Source organism: Aquarana catesbeiana, linkage group LG07 (genome assembly GCF_042186555.1).
Source record: "Aquarana catesbeiana isolate 2022-GZ linkage group LG07, ASM4218655v1, whole genome shotgun sequence".
Classification (NCBI taxonomy): domain Eukaryota; kingdom Metazoa; phylum Chordata; class Amphibia; order Anura; family Ranidae; genus Aquarana; species Aquarana catesbeiana.
In genome coordinates this window covers 3,517,431-3,541,964 of record NC_133330.1, presented here as the reverse complement: position 1 = coordinate 3,541,964, position 24,534 = coordinate 3,517,431, and the positions used below count along the sequence as shown (strand labels likewise).

At 48.0% G+C, this 24,534-nt stretch overlaps 1 protein-coding gene across 1 annotated transcript in view; it reads left to right on the top strand.

Annotated features, from left to right (window-relative positions):
* Positions 1-290: 290 nt before the first annotated feature.
* The window catches only part of LOC141102621 (contactin-4-like), a gene marked incomplete at its 3' end in the record, with an annotated part of 285,105 nt that continues 260,861 nt past the window's right edge, over positions 291-24,534 (top strand). The window contains 1 exon segment of the mRNA XM_073591528.1: positions 291-527.

The window sequence follows — 24,534 nt, the reverse complement described above, 5'->3', positions numbered from 1 at the left end:
CCCTCCATCCAGTCTCTCTCCTCCTCTCCTCTCTCATCCCTCCATCCAGTCTCTCTCCTCCTCTCCTCTCTCATCCCTCCATCCAGTCTCTCTCCTCCTCTCCTCTCTCATCCCTCCATCCAGTCTCTCTCCTCCTCTATTCTCCTCTCTCATCCCTCCATCCAGTCTCTCCTCTCCTCTCCCATCCCTCCATCCAATCTCTCCTCTCCTCTCTCATCCCTCCATCCAGTCTCTCTCCTCCTCTCCTCTCCTCTCTCATCCCTCCATCTAGTCTCTCTCCTCTCCTCTCCTCTCTCATCCCTCCATCCAGTCTCTCTCCTCCTCTCCTCTCCTCTCCTCTCTCTGTGAGTAGAGGAGGGATTTTCTCAGCAGCTCGGAAAGTCTCCGGCTCGGTGTTGATGATCAGTCCGGCTCCCCCCGCTCGTTGCTCGGTTGGTTGTCTTCTCTCTCACCCGCCGCCTCTGTGCCCGCTGGATGCCCAAGCTGTGCCCGGAGAGGAGAGGAACCCCGGGGATCGCTGGGTGCAGGTGAGCGGGGGAAGGGAGGGCAGACAGGGCAGGTACCAGTCTGTGCCAAGGACTGCAACACCCTCTGCACAGCGCCATTCCTCTGCCATGGCAGCCTGGCATCACCTACCTGGGCATCATATATAGATAGAGAGAGAGAGAGACTAGAAATGTGAACAAAAATGAAACAATAAAATGTTAATCAATCGCTATCTATCCTATCTATCTATCTATCTATCTATCTATCTATCTATCTATCTCCCCAGGTGGGTTAATCACCTTTCCATGTATTGGATCAGTAGGGGGTCTCTGGTTGTGGTATACAGTGGTATATAGTGGTATACAGTGGTATATAGTGGTATATAGTGGTATATAGTGGGTCAGTTAAGGATTATATATCTCAGTAGACTCTTGTAGAAGGTGAGTCAGTTCCCTCGATCTTCTCTGGAGTTGTACCGATGATGGTTGTTGGTCGATGAGATAAAGATTTATTGATTGCATGTCAAAGTGATCATTTAAAGTTTCTATGCCATTCAAAGTAAAAGGTGATTTATTGCCGGGATTTATACACTGTTTGTCTATATTATATGGCCAACAGTCTGGGAACCCCCCTCCAAATCATGGAGTTCAGGTGTCCCCAGAGAAGGATGAAAATACAAAATTTATGTTTGAAATATACACACATCCTATAAAGCCCCCCTCACCGGGGTATAAATCTACTGGAGTTTGGTGTGGAGGAACTCGAGTGTCCTGCACAGAGTCATGACCTCATCCATACTGAACATCTTTGGGATAGATTGTAAAACCTTGTGGAAAGCCTTCTCAGAAGAGTGGAGGTCATGGTCTTGTAATGCAATATCCAACAGGCTCAGGGCCCTGACCTCATCCCTACTGAACATCCTTGGGATGAACTGGAATGCCGGTGATGAGCCAGATCTTTTTTTTTTGGCACCCAACATGTGAGCCAGATCCTCTCATCCAACATTAATAGTACCTGATCTCACAAATGGGCACAAATTCCCACAGAAGTCTTCCAAGGTCTCCTGGAATTCCTTCCCAGAAGAGTAGAAGCTGTTAGCCACAGAGGGGGGCACCTCAATATTAATGATCATTGTGAGGGAAGGGGAACTCCATATTAATGGTCATGGTGGCAGGCGGGGGTACTCTATATTATTGGTCATGGGGGGGGGGGGGGAGTACTCCATATTATTGGTCATGGTGGGGGGGTACTCCATATTATTGGTCATGGGGGGGGAGTACTCCATATTATTGGTCATGGTGGGGGGGTACTCCATATTATTGGTCATGGTGGGGGGGTACTCCATATTATTGGTCATGGTGGGGGGGTACTCCATATTATTGGTCATGGTGGGGGAGTACTCCATATTATTGGTCATGGTGGGGGGGTACTCCATATTATTGGTCATGGTGGGGGGGTACTCCATATTATTGGTCATGGTGGGGGGGTACTCCATATTATTGGTCATGGTGGGGGGGTACTCCATATTATTGGTCATGGTGGGGGGGTACTCCATATTATTGGTCATGGTGGGGGGGTACTCCATATTATTGGTCATGGTGGGGGGGTACTCCATATTATTGGTCATGGTGGGGGAGTACTCCATATTATTGGTCATGGTGGGGGGGTACTCCATATTATTGGTCATGGTGGGGGGGTACTCCATATTATTGGTCATGGTTATGGAATGAGATGTCCAACAAGCTCAGAGCCCTGACTTCAACCCTACTGAACACCTTTGGGATGGAATGGAATGGCTCATCCAAAATCAGTGCCTGACTTACAAATGGGCACAAATTTCCACAGACACCCTCCAAAATTTTGTGGAAAATCTTCAGAGAGGAGTTGAGGATGTTATAGCCATAAGGGAACTCATTTTAACTGGCATGGGAGGGGGGCAACTCCATATTGATGGCGGGGGTGTGGAAATCCATGATAATGGGAGGGGGGGGGGACTCCCTATTAATGACCCTGTGGGGGGGGGGGGGGCGGTGCAACTCCCAGGTTTTGGAATGGGATGTCCCTAAACTTTTGGCCATAGACATGTTATCTATCTATCTATCTATCATTCAGCTGACCTTTGCCTGTACATACGGTATATAAGCACACATAACTTTGGCTGTCCCGGTTATCGGTATATTTTCGGTTTGTATCTCAGTGTTGTATTGTGTGTGCAGATCCTCGGTAGGTGTCCTGACTTACCTACAGGGAGAGGAGATCTGGGCTTTGTCTGTTCAGGATTCTTCTCATCTATAAGAGAATTTGGGATTTTGGATTGTTGATCTGTCTGCTGTACAGGGTGATCTCTCCAGTCTTTGCACAGTGCAGTTACGTGTCTTTTACATTTGAGAATTGGATTTCTTCTGATTTTTTTTTTACATATTATTACATAGTAGGTGAGGTTGAAAAAAGACACAAGTCCATCAAGTCCAACCCATGTGTGTGATTATGTGTCAGTATTACATTGTATATCCCTGTATGTTGTGGTCATTCAGGTGATTATCTAATAGTTTCTTGAAGCTATCAATGCTCCCCGCTGAGACCACCGCCTGTGGAAGGGAATTCCACATCCTTGCCGCTCTTACAGTAAAGAACCCTCTACGTAGTTTAAGGTTAAACCTCTTTTCTTCTAATTGTAATGAGTGGCCACGAGTCTTATTAAACTCTCTTCTGCGAAAAAATGTTCTCCCTATTGTGGGGTCACCAGTCCGGTATTTGTATATTGTGGGGTCACCAGTCCGGTATTTGTATATTGTGGGGTCACCAGTCCGGTATTTGTATATTGTGGGGTCACCAGTCCGGTATTTGTATATTGTGGGGTCACCAGTCCAGTATTTGTATATTGTGGGGTCACCAGTCCGGTATTTGTATATTGTGGGGTCACCAGTCTGGTATTTGTATATTGTGGGGTCACCAGTCCGGTATTTATATATTGTGGGGTCACCAGTCCGGTATTTGAATATTGTGGGGTCACCAGTCCGGTATTTGTATATTGTGGGGTCACCAGTCCAGTATTTATATATTGTGGGGTCACCAGTCTGGTATTTGTATATTGTGGGGTCACCAGTCCGGTATTTGAATATTGTGGGGTCACCAGTCTGGTATTTGTATATTGTGGGGTCACCAGTCCGGTATTTGTATATTGTGGGGTCACCAGTCCGGTATTTGTATATTGTGGGGTCACCAGTCCGGTATTTGAATATTGTGGGGTCACCAGTCTGGTATTTGTATATTGTGGGGTCACCAGTCCGGTATTTGTATATTGTGGGGTCACCAGTCCGGTATTTGTATATTGTGGGGTCACCAGTCCGGTATTTGAATATTGTGGGGTCACCAGTCTGGTATTTGTATATTGTGGGGTCACCAGTCCGGTATTTGTATATTGTGGGGTCACCAGTCCGGTATTTGAATATTGTGGGGTCACCAGTCTGGTATTTGTATATTGTGGGGTCACCAGTCCGGTATTTATATATTGTGGGGTCACCAGTCCGGTATTTGAATATTGTGGGGTCACCAGTCTGGTATTTGTATATTGTGGGGTCACCAGTCCGGTATTTGTATATTGTGGGGTCACCAGTCCGGTATTTGTATATTGTGGGGTCACCAGTCCGGTATTTGAATATTGTGGGGTCACCAGTCTGGTATTTGTATATTGTGGGGTCACCAGTCCGGTATTTATACAATGAAATCATATCCCCTCTCAAGCGTCTCTTCTCCAGAGAGAATAAGTTCAGAGCTCACAACCTTTCCTCATAACTAAGATCCTCCAGACCCTTTATTAGCTTTGTTGCCCTTCTTTGTACTCGCTCCATTTCCAGTACATCCTTCCTGAGGACTGGTGCCCAGAACTGGACAGCATACTCCAGGTGAAGCCGGACCAGAGTCTTGTAGAGCGGGAGAATTATCGTTTTATCTCTGGAGTTGATCCCCTTTTAATGCCAATATTCTGTTTGCTTTGTTAGCAGCAGCTTGGCATTGCATGTCATTGCTGAGCCTATCATCTACTAGGACCCCCAGGTCCTTTTCCATCCTTTATTTCTCAATACTTTGTTTTTTGTTTTCTTTTTGCTACTTTGTCTATAAGAATTCCAAACATCAGCATGTTGTACATAGTTACATTGTTCCAGCTAATGTATCTATTTATGTGACACACATAGCCAATGCCATTGGAAGATGGTAATCACTGACGTAGACACTACTACACCACTACCACACCACTACTACACCTCTACTACACCACTACTACACCTCTACTACACCACTACTACACCAATACTAAACCACTACCACACCACTACACCACTACTACACCACTACCACACCACTACCACACCACTACCACACCACTACCACACCTCTACTACACCACTACTAATACACCACTACTACACCACTACCACACCACTACCACACCACTACTACACCACTACCACACCACTACTACACCACTACTACACCTCTACTACATCACTACTACACCACTACCACACCACTACCACACCACTACCACACCACTACTACACCACTACTACACCACTACTACACCACTACCACACCACTACCACACCACTACCACACCTCTACTACACCACTACTACACCACTACTACACCACTACTACACCACTACTACACCACTACCACACCTCTACTACACCTCTACTACACCACTACTACACCTCTACTACACCTCTACTACACCACTACTACACCTCTACTACACCACTACTATACCACTACTCCAGTGATCTCCACTAGACCTGTGCTGAGCAGTTGGCCTGATGCATTGTAAACACAGGAGGTTGACCACTCCATTCTCTGACTGGACAAGGTGGAGAGGGTGTTGTCATTGCCTCACTTACCTCTATTAGTGATGTACACCTGTGCAAGACTGAAGGGGGAGGAGCTGTACACCTGTGCAAGACTGAAGGGGGAGGAGCTGTACACCTGTGCAAGACTGAAGGGGGGAGGAGCCTGTATACCTGTACAAGACTGTAGGGGGAGGAGCCTGTACACCTGTACAAGACTGAAGGGGGAGGAGCTGGTACACCTGTACAAGACTGAAGGGGAGGAGCCGGTACACTTGTGCAAGACTGGAGGGGGGAGGAGCCGGTACACCTGTGCAAGACTGGAGGGGGGAGGAGCCGGTACACCTGTGCAAGACTGAAGGGGAGGAGCCGGTGCACCTGTACAAGACTGAAGGGGAGGAGCCGGTACACCTGTACAAGACTGAAGGGGGGAGGAGCCGGTACACCTGTGCAAGACTGGGGGGGAGGCTGGAGGTCAGATATAAGACTGAAGGGGGGCCAGAGGGAGGATTTAACAGGCTGGGCATTCCACCAGAAAAGGTTTTCATGCTGTAACTCACTTTAACTGACAATGAGACTCTAGTGTAGTGTTCAGGGTGTCAGAATTGGTCCCCTTTGCTGTGACTATAATTGCCTCCTTCTGTCCTCTGGATGGAAGTTGCGGTGAATAGATGTGGATTTTGCACCATACATGTGAGTCACAGAAGGCGGCCGCAGGGGACGGGGCCCTCGGGGGACGCGGCAGAAGCTGCAGCTCCGTTCATTACAGACAATGTGCCGCTAATTGTCATGCAGAGGAACAGCTGAAATCTTTATCACCTCTGGCGATGGCAGCGCCTCTGGCTACAATTACCCGGTGACAGACCCCACTACAACTCCCAGCATCCTCTGCCTGACCCTCTTGCTGGCGGTCTGCCAAACAGCAGAAGGAAATTGGCAGCACACCGACGTAGCGAAAGTCCTTTTATTGAAAAAATTGCAGAAAATACATGACACAGGTGCATGACACGCACCACAAGAACACCAGCCGGGGCAGAGGCTGACGCGTTTCACACAACTACATTGTGCTTACTCAACAACAGAAGCCGATGTCAATCAAATCGCTCAAATCTCATATAAACTGCAACATGTTCATGTCACTTCATTTCATTATTTAGAAATCTGCTGCTTACATTATAATGTTCCCTGGTGATCCCGCCATGGAGGTCCTTGTTCAGGCACTTCCTGTTATAGGGTGACAACGCTCTGTCCCTGTCTCCCAATTTTCCTCCTGCATTGTCACCCTGTCACGTGGGGTTCTGATGATACAGAAGACGCTGTCACCATCTCCCATGGAGGTCCTTGTTCAGGCACTTCCTGTTATAGGGTGACAACACTCTGTCCCTGACTCCTGACTGTACTCCTGTGTTGTCACCCTGTCACATGGGGTTCTGATGGTACAGAAGACGTTGTCACCATTTTCCATGGAGGTCCTTGTTCAGGCACTTCCTGTTATAGGGTGACAACCCTCTGTCCCTGTCTCCCAATTTCCCTCCTGCATTGTCACCCTGTCACATGGGGTTCTGATGGTACAGAAGACGTTGTCACTATCTTTCATGGAGGTCCTTGTTCAGGCACTTCCTGTTATAGGGTGACAACGCTCTGTCTCTGACTCCTGACTGTTCTCCTGTGTTGTCACCTTGTCACATGGGGGGTTCTGATGGAGACTACAAGCGGTTGTGCATGCTTAGGTGCCAACTCTCTGGCCGTGTCAGTCCCACATTTTGGCCCCCTGTTAGACATGTGCAATTCACTTCGTTCTGAATAAGTTTTTTAATGAATTTTCGACAAATTCGTTAATTGGGAAACATCCGAATTAAGGAAAACCTGTTTAATTAATTTTTTCGAATATTTCTAAATTCGAATATGCGTAAATTCGTAAATTCAAACATTCGTAAATACCAAAATTCGTAAATTCGAAAATCCAAAAAACAGAAAATTCCAAAATCTGTGATAATAACTAATTATTAAATTATAGATATTGGAATTTCCTTTCAAATTTGGCTGTTAGTGAATGTAACAAATATGAATTTATCCGAAGTTACGAATTATCCTAAATAACGAATGGCGTATCTAAACGAATGGAATGCAACAAATTATTAATAGTAAAAATAATAATAATAATAATAAAACCTTTTTATTATTTATTATTAATTCGCTCCGTTCCATTTGTTTAGATGCGGCATTCGTTATTTCTGATAATTCGAAATTCCAATACCTATAATTTAATAGTTAGCTATTATTTAGAATTTTCTGATTTTTCGTGTGTATGCAAGACAAGTTTGGCCCATAAATCCGATGGATTTTGTTGTCGGAATGTCCAATCAATGTCCGATCAATGTCCGATCGAGTGTACAGGGCATTACAAGGGATGTTTACATTCCTTGTAACAGGAATAAAAGTGATAAAAAAAAAAAAAAAAAAAATGAAAGCGACAGTGTAAAAGTAAAAAATAAAATAAATAATAATAAAAAAAAAGTTTAAAGCTCCCCCATCCCTCCGTGCTCCTGAGCATTAGCGAATGCATACGTAGGTCACGCGCGCATACGTAAACGACGTTTGCACCACGCATGTGAGGTATCACCGCGAACCTTAGAGCGAGAGCAATAATTCTAGCCCCCGACCTCCTCTGTAACTCTAAGCTGGTAACCTGTCAATATTTTTAAAGCGTTGCCTATGGAGATTTTTTAGGTACTGTACTTTGTTGCCATTCCACGAGCGTGCGCAATTTTAAAGCGCGACATGTTCGGTATCTATTTACTTGGCGTAACATCATCTTTTATACTTTACCAAAAAAATTTGGCTAAATATTGTGTTTAGTTTTCTTTTAAATTCAATAAAGTGTATTAAAAAAAAAAAAAACGGCTGCGCAAATACTGTGTGAAATATAACATTGCAATGATCACCATTTTATTCTCTAGGGTCTCTGCTAAAATATATATATATATATATAATTTGTGGGGGTTCTAAGTAATTTTCTAGCAAAAAATACTGATATAAACTTGCAAACAAAAAGTGCCAGGAAAGGCCGGGTCAGCAAGTGGATATTTAGAATTGGGGTCTGGGGGGGGGGGCCAACTCAGAAGGTGGGTGTGATGGGCAGTCCCTGTCTATTTAGACTATAAAAGTGGGTGTGATTTGGGAAAATAAAATGCGAACCATGGTTTGGGTTTAAAGTGTCCCGAGATACATGCCAACTGTCTTGGATTTGCAAGGTCAGTCCCCCATCTTGGCCCCCTGTCCCACTCATGCTGTGTCCTGGGCTGTGTCCCAGGATCACAGCATCAACCTTATTTAAGCTTTTGCACATATCTAGAGGTGGTGTCCAGGTATAATCAACTGGTAAAGTTGGCTGGATTTGAGTACATCAACTGAGTCTGGGCAGGACATACCAGTAAAGTTGGCTGGATTTTAGTCCATCACCTGAGTCTGAGCAGGACATATCAGTAATTTGGTTGAATTTGGGTCCATCACATGAGTCTGGGTAGGGAATACTGGTAAAGTTGGTTGGATTTGAGTCCATCACCTGAGTCTGGGCAGGACACACTGGTAAAGTTGGTTGGATCTGAGTCCATCACCTGAGTCTGAGAAGGGCATACCGGTAAAGTTGGCTGGATTTGGGTCCATCACATGAGTCTGGGCAGGGAATACCGGTAAAGTTGGTTGGATTTGAGTCCATCACCTGAGTCTGGGCAGGACATACTGGTAAAGTTGGTTGGATCTGAGTCCATCACCTGAGTCTGAGAAGGGCATACCGGTAAAGTTGGCTGGATTTGGGTCCATCACATGAGTCTGGGCAGGGAATACCGGTAAAGTTGGCTGGATTTGAGTCCATCACCTGAGTCTTGGCAGGACACACTGGTAAAGTTGGCTGGATTTGGGTCCCTCACCTGAGTCTGGGCAGGGCATACCGGTAAAGTTGGCTGGATTTGAGTCCATCACCTGAGTCTGGGCAGGACACACTGGTAAAGTTGGCTGGATTTGGGTCCATCACCTGAGTCTGGGCAGGACATACCGGTAAAGTTGGCTGGATTTGGGTCCATCACCGAAGTCTGGGTGGAACACACCGGTGAAGTTGGCTGGATTTGGGTCCATCACCTGACTCAATTTGCATAATTTGGTTGCACCCACCAAGAAAGTGGGTGGGCAAAATACGTACTGTGGGTGGGGCTAACACTGTCCTGGGATGGGACCATAATGTTGGTAAGTCGGTTGCAAGTAGACAGAAAGTGGCTGCAAAGAGGCTGCAGGAGATCATCAGCACTTTCTGTAGATGCAACAATGGATGAAAAGCGGTGAATGCAGCCGCGTCTCTTCACTTAATGTTTCCCATGATCCTTGTCTGATAACAGTCTACATCATGGAAGTGAGGGGTCAATGGAGGGGGGAAGGGTGGTCATGCCTCTGACAGTTTTACTAGTATAATTATAGATCATGAATAAAGGAGACGATCATGGCGATGTCGCTTCAAACGCTTCTCTGGCTGCGTTACGCAGTAAGGGCAAGGCGGCGGCGCCTCCTTTGTGTCGCTTGTGTTACCTTGGCAGTCGGAGGCTCAGCGGTGATATGTAGAATCAAACACTTAATTGGCTGCAAAAGGTCCTCTTTATGTCCTCATCACGAGGACGAGACCCCGTTACATCGTTCACCTGGATCGCTCAGAGGGATCAAACGGCATTTCCAGGCGTGACCCAACATCACAGAGACAATTATTTCCAGCAGATGCTGCAGCTGTGCCAAAGGCACAAAGTTCACAGTATGGGCCTTTAAAGGGTGACTGAAGCCAGACGTCTACATACACAGATAATACAGACATATAGGATACATAGCATAATGCAAACAATCCTGTCACCTCCCAACCCTGCTGTGCTGTATAGTACGTACGGAGAGCGACAACACTTGTGCGCAGTTTGTGTCACTGCCCCGCCTCTTTCCTGTGCCTCACTCCATAGCTCCCAACTGTCCCTGATTTGGAACAATGTCCCTCTGTCCCTCTTTCCTCCTCATTTGTCCCTCATCTTTGTCTAATCTATATAGTTGCATATAAAATGCACTTTTTATCTTTCAAAAACTTTTTCCCAGCGCTAAACCTTTCATCCAATTTCTAAATTGCTGCTTTTGTAAATGTCAAAATCCAATATAAAGAAATAGTAGTGGTAAAAAAAGCACTTGTGGGTCTCCTTTAAGAGGTCGTGAAAGGGGGTGTGTCCTATGCCAACATACTTTTGCCAATAGGTGTCCCTCGTTCCCATGTCAAAAAATTGGCAGGTATGCTCACTCTCGCTGTGACACCATGACACTGTGTCACTGCCCCGCCTCCTGCCTGTTCTTCACTCTCACTGTGACATCATAACACTGTGCCACTGCCCCGCCTCCTGCCTGTGCTTCACTCTCACTGTGACATCATAACACTGTGTCACTGCCCCGCCTCCTGCCTGTGCTTCACTCTCTATGTGACATCATAACACCGTGCCACTGCCCCGCCTCCTACCTGTGCTTCACTCTCTATGTGACATCATAACACTGTGTCATTGCCCCGCCTCCTGCCTGTGCTTTACTCTCTCTGTGACATCATAACACTGTGCCACTGCCCCGCCTCCTGTCTGTGCTTTACTCTCTCTGTGACATCATAACACTGTGTCATTGCCCCGCCTCCTTTCTGTGCACGGGGGAGGGAGGTTCATTAATCCATAGACATAGGAGGGGGGTCAATCATCCTATATACAGAAGAGGGGGGGGGGCATCGTCATATACATAAGATGGGGGTCCATTCTCTGGTATACAGAAGAGGGGGGCCCATTCTCTGGTACACAGAAGAGGGGGGCCCATTCTCAGGCATACAGAAGAGGGGGGCCCATTCTCAGGCATATAGAAGAGGGGGGCCATTCTCTGGTATACAGAAGGGGGGGGGGCATTCTCAGGTATACAGAAGAGGGAGGCCCATTCTCTGGTACACAGAAGAGGGGGGCCATTCTCTGGTACACAGAAGAGGGAGGCCCATTCTCTGGTATACAGAAGAGGGGGGTCCATTCTCTGGTATACAGAAGACGGGGGCCCATTCTCTGGTATACAGAAGAGGGGGGGCCATTCTCTGGTATACAGAAGAGGGGGGTCCATTCTCTAGTACACAGAAGAGGGGGGCCCATTCTCTGGTATACAGAAGAGGGGGGCCCATTCTCTGGTATACAGAAGATGGGGGTCCATTCTCTAGTACACAGAAGAGGGGGGCCCATTCTCTGGTATACAGAAGAGGGGGGTCCATTCTCTGGTATACAGAAGAGGGGGGCCCATTCTCTGGTACACAGAAGAGGGGGGCCCATTCTCAGGCATACAGAAGAGGGGGGCCCATTCTCAGGCATATAGAAGAGGGGGGCCATTCTCTGGTATACAGAAGAGGGGGGGGGCATTCTCAGGTATACAGAAGAGGGAGGCCCATTCTCTGGTACACAGAAGAGGGAGGCCCATTCTCTGGTATACAGAAGAGGGGGGTCCATTCTCTGGTATACAGAAGAGGGGGGTCCATTCTCTAGTACACAGAAGAGGGGGGGCCATTCTCTGGTATACAGAAGAGGGGGGCCCATTCTCTGGTATACAGAAGAGGGGGGCCCATTCTCTGGTATACAGAAGAGGGGGGCCCATTCTCTGGTATACAGAAGAGGGGGCGTATTCTCTGGTATACAGAAGGGGGGGCAATTTTCAGGTATACAGAAGAGGGAGGCCCATTCTCTGGTACACAGAAGAGGGAGGCCCATTCTCTGGTATACAGAAGAGGGGGGTCCATTCTCTGGTATACAGAAGAGGGGGGTCCATTCTCTAGTACACAGAAGAGGGGGGGCCATTCTCTGGTATACAGAAGAGGGGGGCCCATTCTCTGGTATACAGAAGAGGGGGCCCATTCTCTGGTATACAGAAGGGGGGGCAATTTTCAGGTATACAGAAGAGGGGGGCCCATTCTCTGGTATACAGAAGAGGGGGGTCCATTCTCTGGTATACAGAAGAGGGGGGTCCATTCTCAGGTATACAGAAGAGGGGGGTCCATTCTCTGGAATACAGAAGAGGGGGGCTATTCTCTGGTATACAGAAGAGGGGGGTCCATTCTCTGGTATACAGAAGAGGGGGGCAATTCTCAGGTATACAGAAGAGGGGGCCCATTCTCAAGTATACAGAAGAGGGGGCCCATTCTCTGGTATACAGAAGAGGGGGGTCCATTCTCTGGTATACAGAAGAGGGGGGTCCATTCTCTGGTATACAGAAGAGGGGGGTCCATTCTCTAGTACACAGAAGAGGGGGGCCATTCTCTGGTATACAGAAGAGGGGGGCCCATTCTCTGGTATACAGAAGAGGGGGGCCCATTCTCTGGTATACAGAAGGGGGGGCAATTTTCAGGTATACAGAAGAGGGGGCCCATTCTCAAGTATACAGAAGAGGGGGGCCCATTCTCTGGTATACAGAAGAGGGGGGTCCATTCTCTGGTATACAGAAGAGGGGGGTCCATTCTCAGGTATACAGAAGAGGGGGCCCATTCTCCAGCATACAGAAGAGGGGGGCCCATTCTCTGGAATACAGAAGAGGGGGGCTATTCTCTGGTATACAGAAGAGGGGGGTCCATTCTCTGGTATACAGAAGAGGGGGCCCATTCTCAAGTATACAGAAGAGGGGGCCCATTCTCTGGTATACAGAAGAGGGGGGTCCATTCTCTGGTATACAGAAGAGGGGGGGCAATTCTCAAGTATACAGAAGAGGGGGCCCATTCTCTGGTATACAGAAGAGGGGGCCCATTCTCTGGTATACAGAAGAGGGGGGGCAATTCTCTGGTATACAGAAGAGGGGGGTCCATTCTCTGGTATACAGAAGAGGGGGCCCATTCTCCGGCATACAGAAGAGGGGGGCCCATTATCAAGTATACAGAAGAGGGGGCCCATTCTCTGGTATACAGAAGAGGGGGGTCCATTCTCAGGTACACAGAAGAGGGGGCCCATTCTCCAGCATACAGAAGAGGGGGGCCCATTCTCTGGAATACAGAAGAGGGGGGCTATTCTCTGGTATACAGAAGAGGGGGGTCCATTCTCAGGTCCATCACCCTGTATAAGGGGGTCCAGAAGAGGGGGATCAGAGTAGGGGTGTCTATCTTCCTATATCCAGAGGGGGGGGGGGTCTATAACTCAATATGTAGAGCATAGTATCCGTTGTTCCAAGCAGCAGACCCCCCCCCCCCCCCCAGATCCTGCACTGATGAAACCATGTATCTGTCTAAGCAGATTATTAATGTATACAGTCAGCGGCGGTTTTCCTGCGCGTGAGCGGACGGACTTAATGAAAATTTCTTTTCTGTGTCAGATTCGTGTCTGCGGATCATCTCTGCGTTTCCAGGAAGAGAAAATCTGTTGCCGGTTGAAGGTACTGTAAAGCTCATATTACTGGTTCTAGCGGTCCATGTCTGCCATGATGGGGTTCCGGGAGACACGCCCATCCTCCGATATGATTGAGGCGCCGTCCTGTCAGTGGCGGGATTCATGTCACAGTGTGATAATAAATTGCCTCTGGACGCCGCCTGAAAAAATGATAGAACATCTGCCAGAAAAAAGCCACATAAAGAAACGGCCATAATGGAGCGTATTGCACGCGCGTTTGTATGCGTTTGCCTTTATAAGCATTTTTTCTAAGATGTTCCCCTCTACTCATTTTTCACTAAAATCAATTTACACCTTAAACGCCACGTTTATGCACATTGAGCGTTTTTCCTGCCCAGTGTACACAAGGCCTGATTGTCTCAAGTGCTCGGAGCAGCATCTGCAACGCATCACAGCCAGCAGTTCTTGTGTATGGAGCTCATTTACATTTGGATTATTTGGATCTTTTCAAGTACTTTGGAGGAGCAGCGAAGGGTTAGACCAGGGGTGTCTAACTTAATTTCAATGCAGGCCACATCAGCAGTATTGTTGTCCTCAAAGGGCCCGTTGTATCCGGGGTGTGCTATATACAGAGTGCAGAGTTCAGGAGTGTACTGTGTACAGAGTGCAGAGTTCAGGGGTGTGCTAAGTACAGTGTGCAGAGTTCAGGAGTGTGCTACATACAGTGTGCAGAGTTTAGGGGTGTGCTATGTACAGTGTGCAGAGTTTAAGGGTGTGCTATGTACAGAGTGCAGAGTTTAGGGGTGTGCTACATACAGTGTGCAGAGTTTAGGGGTGTGCTATGTACAGTGTGCAGAGTTTAAGGGTGTGCTATGTACAGGGCGCAGAGTTTAGGGGTGTGCTATGAACAGAGTGCAATGTTTAGGAGTGTGCTATGTACAGAGTGCATTGTTTAGGGGTGTGCTATGTACAGGGTGCAGAGTTTAGGGGTGTGTTATGTACAGGGTGCAGAGTTTAGGGGTGTGCTATGTACAGAGTGCAGAGTTTAGGGGTGTGCTATGTACAGGGTGCAGAGTTTAGGGGCTGTGCTATGAACAGAGTGCAGAGTTTAGGGGTGTGCTATGTACAGGGTGCAGAGTTTAGGGGTGTGCTATGAACAGAGTGCAATGTTTAGGAGTGTGCTATGTACAGAGTGTAGAGTTCAGGAGTGTGCTGTGTACAGAGTGCAGAGTTCATGGGTGTGCTATGTGCAGAGTGCAGAGTTCAGGGGTGTGCTATGTGCAGAGTGCAGAGTTCAGGGGTGTGCTATGTACAGAGTGCAGAGTTCATGGATGTGCTATGTGCAGAGTGCAGAGTTCAGGAGTGTGCTATGTACAGAGTGCAGAGTTTAGGGGTGTGCTATGAACAGAGTGCAATGTTTAGGAGTGAGCTATGTACAGAGTGCAGAGTTTAGGGGTGTGCTATGTACAGAGTGCAGAGTTTAGGGGTGTGCTATGAACAGAGTGCAATGTCTAGGAGTGTGCTATGTACAGAGTGCAGAGTTTAGGGGTGTGCTATGTACAGAGTGCAGAGTTTAGGGGTGTGCTATGAAAAGAGTGCAATGTTTAGGAGTGTGCTATGTACAGAGTGCAGAGTTTAGGGGTGTGCTATGTGCAGAGTGCAGAGTTCAGGGGTGTGCTATGTACAGTGTGCAGAGTTCATGGGTGTGCTATGTGCAGAGTGCAGAGTTCAGGGGTGTGCTATGTGCAGAGTTCAGGGGTGTGCTATGTGCAGAGTGCAGAGTTCAGGGGGGCACTGTGTACTGAGTATCAAGTTCAGGGGTACACTGCGTACAGAGTGCAGAGTTCATGGGTGCCTTATGTAGAGAGTGCAGAGTTCAGGGGTGCGCTATGTACAGAGTGAAGAGTTCAGGGGTGTGCTGTATTCTGAGTGCAGGGTTCAAATGTGTCCAATGCACAGAATGCAGGGTTCAATGGTGCCCTATGTACAGGATGCAGAGTTCAGGGGTGTGCAGAGTGCAGAGTTCAGGGGTTCCCCATGTATAGAGTACAAGGTTCAGTGGTTTGCTATGTACAGAATGCAGAGTTCAGGGGTGCACTGTGTACAGAGTGCAGAGCTTAGGGGTGCATTATGTACAGAATGGAGAGTTTGGGGGGTGCTATTTACAGAGTGCAGAGTTCAGGGGTGCCCTATGTATAGAATGCAGAGTTTAGGGGGGTGCTACATGCAGAGTTCAGGGGTGCCCTATGTACAGAGTGCAGAGTTCAGGGGTGGTCACATCAGACCCCCCCCCCACTCCTGAGCTTCTTGAACTGGGTTGGTGTATGCAATGCTGCGCTGTAGCTTATTGCGAGGTACAGACCTTGCTCCGCACCGCCGCTCTATGATTTGATGTCTATGGAAATGGCTTTGCAAGGTGTTTATTTTTACATTGCTAATAAAGTTATTTGCATCTCTCAGAATACGATCTTCTGCGCTTATTTTAGCACCTTAACACATTCTAACAATATTCACAGCAATTTGCAGAGAGAGCGGATCGCGCTGTCCTCCTGAATTTCACTTTTCCGGAGAAGAAAGCCGAATGATGGCAAAGTCAAAACGCGTCATGTCGATCTCGGAGTAATTAACAAACGTGCCGAGTAAGAATTGCAGCCATCGATGGCTGAAAATGAACAATCGGCCTCTGAAATGTATAGAAAGACTTCATTACGGCAGATCTAAACCCCAAATGGTGGGCGTTTAGTTTGTTAGAGTAATGTGAATAGACTCCTCCCATGGACAGTTTAGGTACAAAGAATGCTGAAAGCTGCTTTCCCTGGTCCCCCCTCCCCCCCCCATTATAATGACATTGTTAAATAAAGCTTTGTTCACACTTACAGGTGTGGCTGGGAATTGGCGCATTTCCTCTCCTCGGGAGTAAATCCGTCCAATCATTTCAATGGCCCCCCATGTGCCAGAATCGTGGAAATGAAGTCCCGGGCTCTTCTCCGAAAATATGAGGCAGCACCGTGCGGTTTGGTGTGCGCATTCGCAGATGCGGGGGGGGGGGGAGGGGGGTCTTATCAATCAATGGATAATAATCTGCTAAAGTGCAGCACAATTCTCTGTGTGTTGGGAAAACGTGTGATTGTGCGCACAATCCTGGCTGACCCCTCCCCCCCCCCCCCCCCCGGGGTCACAACCTATCCTGAAATCTTTTCAACTTCATTTCATGCCTTCTGCTAGACATTTATATTTTGTCTTCCGTGGTTCCCCCTCCCCCCTCCTCAGCATGAAAAATTACACTTTTAAATAAACGTTTCCATTTTTATTAAATATCTTATCAATGATGTCATCACTGGGTCTCTGAGCTTCTCTATGCAATGCAGGCAGACCATGGCTGGTGGGAGGGGCCAGCAGGAGGGCTGTACATAGAAAACATTAGAGCACCCGCCTCAGTACTCCTACCAAGAGCCCTCAGACATGAAGCAAGCAGTGGGAGGGGTTATGCAAATATGAAAATACCTTGATGTGGGCATTTCTAGACAGGCTGTATTTGCATAAGCAACGCCCACATGCGATGCTGAATTTGCATAGGTAACGCCCATGTGTGATGCTGAATTTGCATAGGTAACGCCCACATGTGATGCTGAATTTACATAGGTAACGCCCACATGTGATGCTGAATTTGCATAGGTAACGCCCACATGTGATGCTGAATTTACATAGGTAACGCCCACATGTGATGCTGAGCCTCCACAATTGTTAGAACTGAAAAACAATGAATGAAAGGGGCGGATCAGCAAGCAGTGGGAGGAGTTAGGCCAATATCAACATGTGTTGATGGGTGGGTGTCAGTCTGGAGAAGTGGGTGTTCCCAGGCGGGCTGTATTTTCATAGGTAACACCCACATGTAATGCTGAGCCTCCATGATTGAAAGAACTGAAATCCAATGAGTAAAAAGGGGCGGGGCCAGGGAAGTCAGGCTGAAGAAGCGCCAAGGTGCTGCAGCTTCTAATGCACATGGTGAGAAGCTCACAGTGTGCGGTGAAATCAGAGGAAGCCGTTTCAGGAGAGGAGTCGGTACACCTGTGCAAAACTGAAGGGGGTCCGGGGGGGGGGATTTAAGTTTTTAGGATCTTAGTTATTTCTTGCTTTTTCATTTTGTGGAGATCTGTAAATCGCAGACTTCAGAAAATGCCGCCATGTTGTCACCCCCGTCCAATACTTTGCCCGCGTCCCACGCTTTGCCGGCGCTCCCGGTGGCACAGACTCCCCACAATCTGCTCCGGCAGGTTGTCGTCTTCCTGGCCGTCCCCAGAGATGACAAACAGACGCCGATCGCAGATAACAAGGAAATCTTTTGCCCAATTGGCTTGGCTGCTCCCCAGAGTGATGGAGGACGGCGGTGTGCGGCGATGGGCGCGGCGCTACCGATCCATTATTCCTTCATTCTCTGATTTCTTCACACGCCGTCCTGCCTCAGTCCCTCTGATTGGCTCTCTGATTTCTTCACACGCCGTCCTGCCTCAGTCCCTCTGATTGGCTCTCTGATTTCTTCACACGCCGTCCTGCCTCAGTCCCTCTGATTGGCTCTCTGATTTCTTCACACGCCGTCCTGCCTCAGTCCCTCTGATTGGCTCTCTGATTTCTTCACACGCCGTCCTGCCTCAGTCCCTCTGATTGGCTCTCTGATTTCTTCACACGCCGTCCTGCCTCAGTCCCTCTGATTGGCTCTCTGATTTCTTCACACGCCGTCCTGCCTCAGTCCCTCTGATTGGCTCTCTGATTTCTTCACACGCCGTCCTGCCTCAGTCCCTCTGATTGGCTCTCTGATTTCTTCACACGCCGTCCTGCCTCAGTCCCTCTGATTGGCTCTCTGATTTCTTCACACGCCGTCCTGCCTCAGTCCCTCTGATTGGCTCTCTGATTTCTTCACACGCCGTCCTGCCTCAGTCCCTCTGATTGGCTCTCTGATTTCTTCACACGCCGTCCTGCCTCAGTCCCTCTGATTGGCTCTCTGATTTCTTCACACGCCGTCCTGCCTCAGTCCACCTGATTGGCTCTCTGATTTCTTCACACGCCGTCCTGCCTCAGTCCCTCTGATTGGCTCTCTGATTTCTTCACACGCCGTCCTGCCTCAGTCCCTCTGATTGGCTCTCTGATTTCTTCACACGCCGTCCTGCCTCAGTCCCTCTGATTGGCTCTCTGATTTCTTCACACGCCGTCCTGCCTCAGTCCCTCTGATTGGCTCTCTGATTTCTTCACACGCCGTCCTGCCTCAGTCCCTCTGATTGGCTCTCTGATTTCTTCACACGCCGTCCTGCCTCAGTCCCTCTGATTGGCTCTCTGATTTCTTCACACGCTGTCCTGCCTCAGTCCCTCTGATTGGCTCTCTGATTTCTTCACACGCCGTCCTGCCTCAGTCCACCTGATTGGCTCTCTGATTTCTTCACACGCCGTCCTGCCTCAGTCCCTCTGATTGGCTCTCTGATTTCTTCACACGCCGTCCTGCCTCAGTCCCTCTGATTGGCTCTCTGATTTCTTCACACGCCGTCCTGCCTCAGTCCACCTGATTGGCTCTCTGATTTCTTCACACGCCGTCCTGCCTCAGTCCCTCTGATTGGCTCTTTGATTTCTTCACACGCCGTCCTGCCTCATTCCCTCTGATTGGCTCTCTGATTTCTTCACACGCTGTCCTGCCTCAGTCCCTCTGATTGGCTCTCCGATTTCTTCACACGCCGTCCTGCCTCGGTCTCTCTGATTGGCTCTCCGATTTCTTCACACGCCGTCCTGCCTCGGTCTCTCTGATTGGTGGCTCCTGTGTGTGTCATTCGGCCCTTTTCTTCCTCCTCGGTTGTTACAGTTCAGGGAGAAATCTGAAACAAATAATGTGTGATTGTGATACAAAGTATCACTCGGGTCGCTCTTCCCATCCACCACCCCCTCTGTACAGCACACTCCTGCAGTGAAGTTCCTGTATAAAGGGGAATGCCGGGCCAGGGTGGAGTATTCGTGTGATGGACATTCTGCCATTTTTAAGGCCGGGTTCTCAGTGTGCGGCGCGGGGCACAGCAGGGCAGCCAATCCCTCTTCTCCATTTCAGATCCGGACCTGAAACTGAGCCAAAGACGCACAGGACTCCTCTGCTGTGCCGTCCCGAGATGTGAGAGCCGGATCCATAGAGAGCCAATCACAATCTCCTGACCTTCACCTAATTCCCATCAGTGGGAACCCGGCCTGAATGGGAACTAAACTCTCTGTCTCCGGGAACTCTGGGAATCCTTAGGCTGCTAATATTACTAATACATAGGAAGGGAGATGACTTATTTGTTTTACATTTCTAAGGTCACTTCCTGGGTTCTTGGCCTAGTCCAACATGATGTCATCCCAGAAGTCTTCATGGGAGGAGGGGCTCTTGGCAAAGCACATTCTCCTGTCTGCATGCCTGAGCTAAAGGAAGATAGATTCCAGGAAGTAAATGCTACATGAATCATCTGTCCTTACTCAAGATGGCTGCAGCTAGGAATGCTAGGGGGGGTTCAAAGTGATTTCTCAACAAAATAAAGCATGGAGACATGGATGGATGGATGGATGGATGGATGGAGACATGAATGGATGGAGACATGAATGGATGGATGGATGGATGGATGGATGGAGACATGAATGGATGGAGACATGAATGGATGGATGGAGACATGGATTGATGGATGGATGAAGACACAGATTGATGGATGAAGACATGGATGGATGGAGACATGGATGGATGGATGCAGACATGAATGGATGGATGGAGACATGGATGGATGGATGAAGACATGGAGGGATGGATGGACAGATGAAGACATGAATGGATGGATGGAGACATGGATGGATGAAGACATGGAGGGATGGATGGACAGATGGAGACATGAATGGATGGATGGAGACATGGATGGATGAAGACATGGAATGATGGATGGAGGAAGACATGGATGGAGACATGGATGGATGAAGACATGGAGGGATGGATGGATGGATGGAGACATGGATGGATGAAGACATGGAGGGATGGATGGAGACATGGATGGATGGATGGAGACATGGATTGATGGATGGAGACATGAATGGATGGATGGATAGATGGATGGATGGAGACATGGATGGATGGATGGATGGATGGAGACATGGATGGATGAAGACATGGAGGGATGGATGGAGACATGGATGGATGGATGGAGACATGGATGGAGACATGGATTGATGGATGGAGACATGGAGGGATGGATGGAGACATGGAGGGATGTATGGAGACATGGATGTATGGAGACATGGATGGATGGATGGAGACATGGATGAAGGGATGCAGACATGGATGGGTGGATGGATTGATGAAGACATGGATGGATGGATGGATGGATGGATGGATGCATGGAATGATGGATGGATGAAGACATGGATGGAGACATGGATGGATGAAGACATGGAGGGATGGATGGATGGAGACATGGATGGAGACATGGATTGATGGATGGAGACATGGAGGGATGGATGGAGACATGGAGGGATGGATGGAGACATGGAGGGATGGATGGAGACATGGATGTATGGAGACATGGATGGAGACATGGAGGGATGGATGAAGACATAGATGTATGGAGACATGGATGGATGGATGGATGGATGGAGACATGGATGAAGGGATGCAGACATGGATGGGTGGATGGATGGATTGATGAAGACATGGATGGATGGATGGATGGATGGATGGATTGATGAAGACATGTATTAGTGGATGGATGGATTGATGAAGACATGGATGGATGGAGACATGGATGGGTGGATGGATGGATTGATGAAGACATGGATGGATGGATGGAGACATGGATGGATGGAGACATGGAGGGATGGTGGATGCAGACATGGATTAGTGGATGGATGGATGGATGGATGGATGCATGGAATGATGGATGGATGAAGACATGGATGGAGACATGGATGGATGAAGACATGGAGGGATGGATGGATGGAGACATGGATGGAGACATGGATTGATGGATGGAGACATGGAGGGATGGATGGAGACATGGAGGGATGGATGGATGGAGACATGGATGGAGACATGGATTGATGGATGGAGACATGGAGGGATGGATGGAGACATGGATGGATGGAGACATGGATGGATGGAGACATGGATGGATGGAGACATGGATGGAGACATGGAGGGATGGATGGAGACATGGAGGGATGGATGGAGACATGGAGGGATGGATGGAGACATGGAGGGATGGATGGAGACATGGATGTATGGAGACATGGATGGAGACATGGAGGGATGGATGAAGACATAGATGTATGGAGACATGGATGGATGGATGGATGGATGGATGGAGACATGGATGGAGACATGGATGAAGGGATGCAGACATGGATGGGTGGATGGATGGATTGATGAAGACATGGATGGATGGATGGAGACATGGATGGGTGGATGGATGGAGACATGGATGAAGGGATGCAGACATGGATGGGTGGATGGATGGATTGATGAAGACATGTATAGGTGGATGGATGGATTGATGAAGACATGGATGGATGGAGACATGGATGGGTGGATGGATGGATTGATGAAGACATGGATGGATGGAGACATGGATGGATGGAGACATGGAGGGATGGTGGATGCAGACATGGATTAGTGGATGGATGGATGGATGGATGGAGACATGGATGGATGGAGACATGGAGGGATGGTGGATGCAGACATGGATTAGTGGATGGATTGATGAAGACATGGATGGATGGATGGATGGATGGAGACATGGATGGATGGAGACATGGATGGATGGAGACATGGATGGATGGAGACATAGATGGATGGAGACATGGATGGATGGATTGATGAAGACATGGATGGATGGAGAAATGGATGGATGGAGACATGGAGGGATGGTGGATGGAGACATGGATGGATGGATGGATGGAGACATGGATGGATGGATGGATAGAGACATGGAGGCATGGATGGGTGGGGGAGTTTGTTGTGAATATTAAAAATTGATTTAATCAGTTGTTCTCAACCCGGGGGTCGAATGATGATTTGCCAGGGGTCACTGAATCCTGGGCTGTCCCTGAAGCCCACACCGCTCCCTGAAGCCTCCCAGCTGGGCTGTTCCTGGAGCCCGTGGCCACCCACTCAGCCTCTTCGCAGCCGCCCATTCAGTTCACGGCATGACTGGGGGCAGAGACTAGAGGTCAGCTGACTGGCGAGGAATGTGAAGTGGGAGGGGCTGGAGGAGACCCCATCTCCTGATTTTGGCATAGGTGTCACTGCTACGAGACACCACAAAGTCGGAGACACAGTGAGTAACACTACCTGGGATTATAGTTGCCATTAAAAGTCTCCACTACAGTTCTCAGATCAGCAGATGACCTTCATCAAGAGCACCTAAGTTGGCTCAGAACTCCCCCCAGCACTGCCACTTATCCCATCCCCCCCCCCCCCCCCCCCCCCACCAAGGAGTAAGAGAAGGAATAAAAAAAGAGAATACATGGAAGGGAGAGGAAAAGAGGGGGAGGAACAAAGAAAAACGGAGAGAAAGAACAAGAAAGACGGCTAGAGAGAGGGATGGGGGGAAAAACAAGAAATTAGGATAGAGAGAGATAAAAGGGAAAGAAAGGAGAACACAGAGAGAGGTATGTTCTAAAATGTACTATAAGGGTCTTTAATACTGTGGAAGGGACTCCGGGAGGGCGAAATGTCCGAGGGTCAGGGGTGCAAATGACTTGTCTTGCCTTGGGTGCTGACAACCCACGCTACGAAAATCATTTTACTGTTAGGGGTCCTCACAACTTGGGAAATGATATCAAGGGGTCACGGCACTCGAAGGTTGAGAACCATTGGATTAGATAGAGTTTTCTGTTTGTGGTGCTCAGATTTTTCTTGCCCTCTTATTTCCATTTCCATTAGTTATATTGCAATTTACCAATTCTTAGAGGTGACGACTGCATTTGTTTTCTTTTCTCCCATCCATTTCTTTCTTTCCCTTTCCTTTGCTTTTTTCCCTTTTTTCTTTTCTAGTTATTTTGACTTTTTGTTTCTTTTTCTTTTTTCATTTTTGACTCATGCCGGCCATCCATGATGATTGTACATCGTGGGGTCCTCGGTGGTCTCTGTTTTTATGGACAATATATAACATTTCTTTCTCTGCAATGTTCCTTTATCATAACCAATCATGTGGCAGAGTTCAGGGATTTCATCTTTCCCAAATGTTGGCAATATTTTACCCAATGGGACCAAACACATCGATATCAATGTGGAAGATGAATTTTCGGTAATTTTAGTGGCTTTTAAAGCCGTATTAAACCCAACAGCTCACATTTATTATACCAATTCTTAGATGTGACGGCTGCATTCGTTTTCTTTTTTTCTTTCTTTGGTTTTCATCTGGTGATCCTGCCAGCAAATCTGTTGTTTTTTAACATAACGAGCTTGCTGTTCCAGGGATGAGACAAACCATTTACCACTGACAGGGGGTGCTTGCAATGATAAGCTTTTATTTATTCATGAAAAACCTTTATCCCAAAAGGAAAAAAAAAATGAGCACTGTAACTGATTATAAAGTTTAAGCTGGAGTTTATCTTCAATGATCTACAGTATCTGACAAAAGTGAGTACACCCCTCAGTCACATTTGTGTAAATCTTTTCTTGTATCTTTTCATGTGACAACACTGAAGAAATGACACTTGTCTACAATGTAAAGTAGTGAGTGTACAGCTTGTATAACAGTGTACTGACTTTTGTTGCCAGCGGTTTAGACATTAATGGCTGTGTGTTGAGTTATTTTGAGGG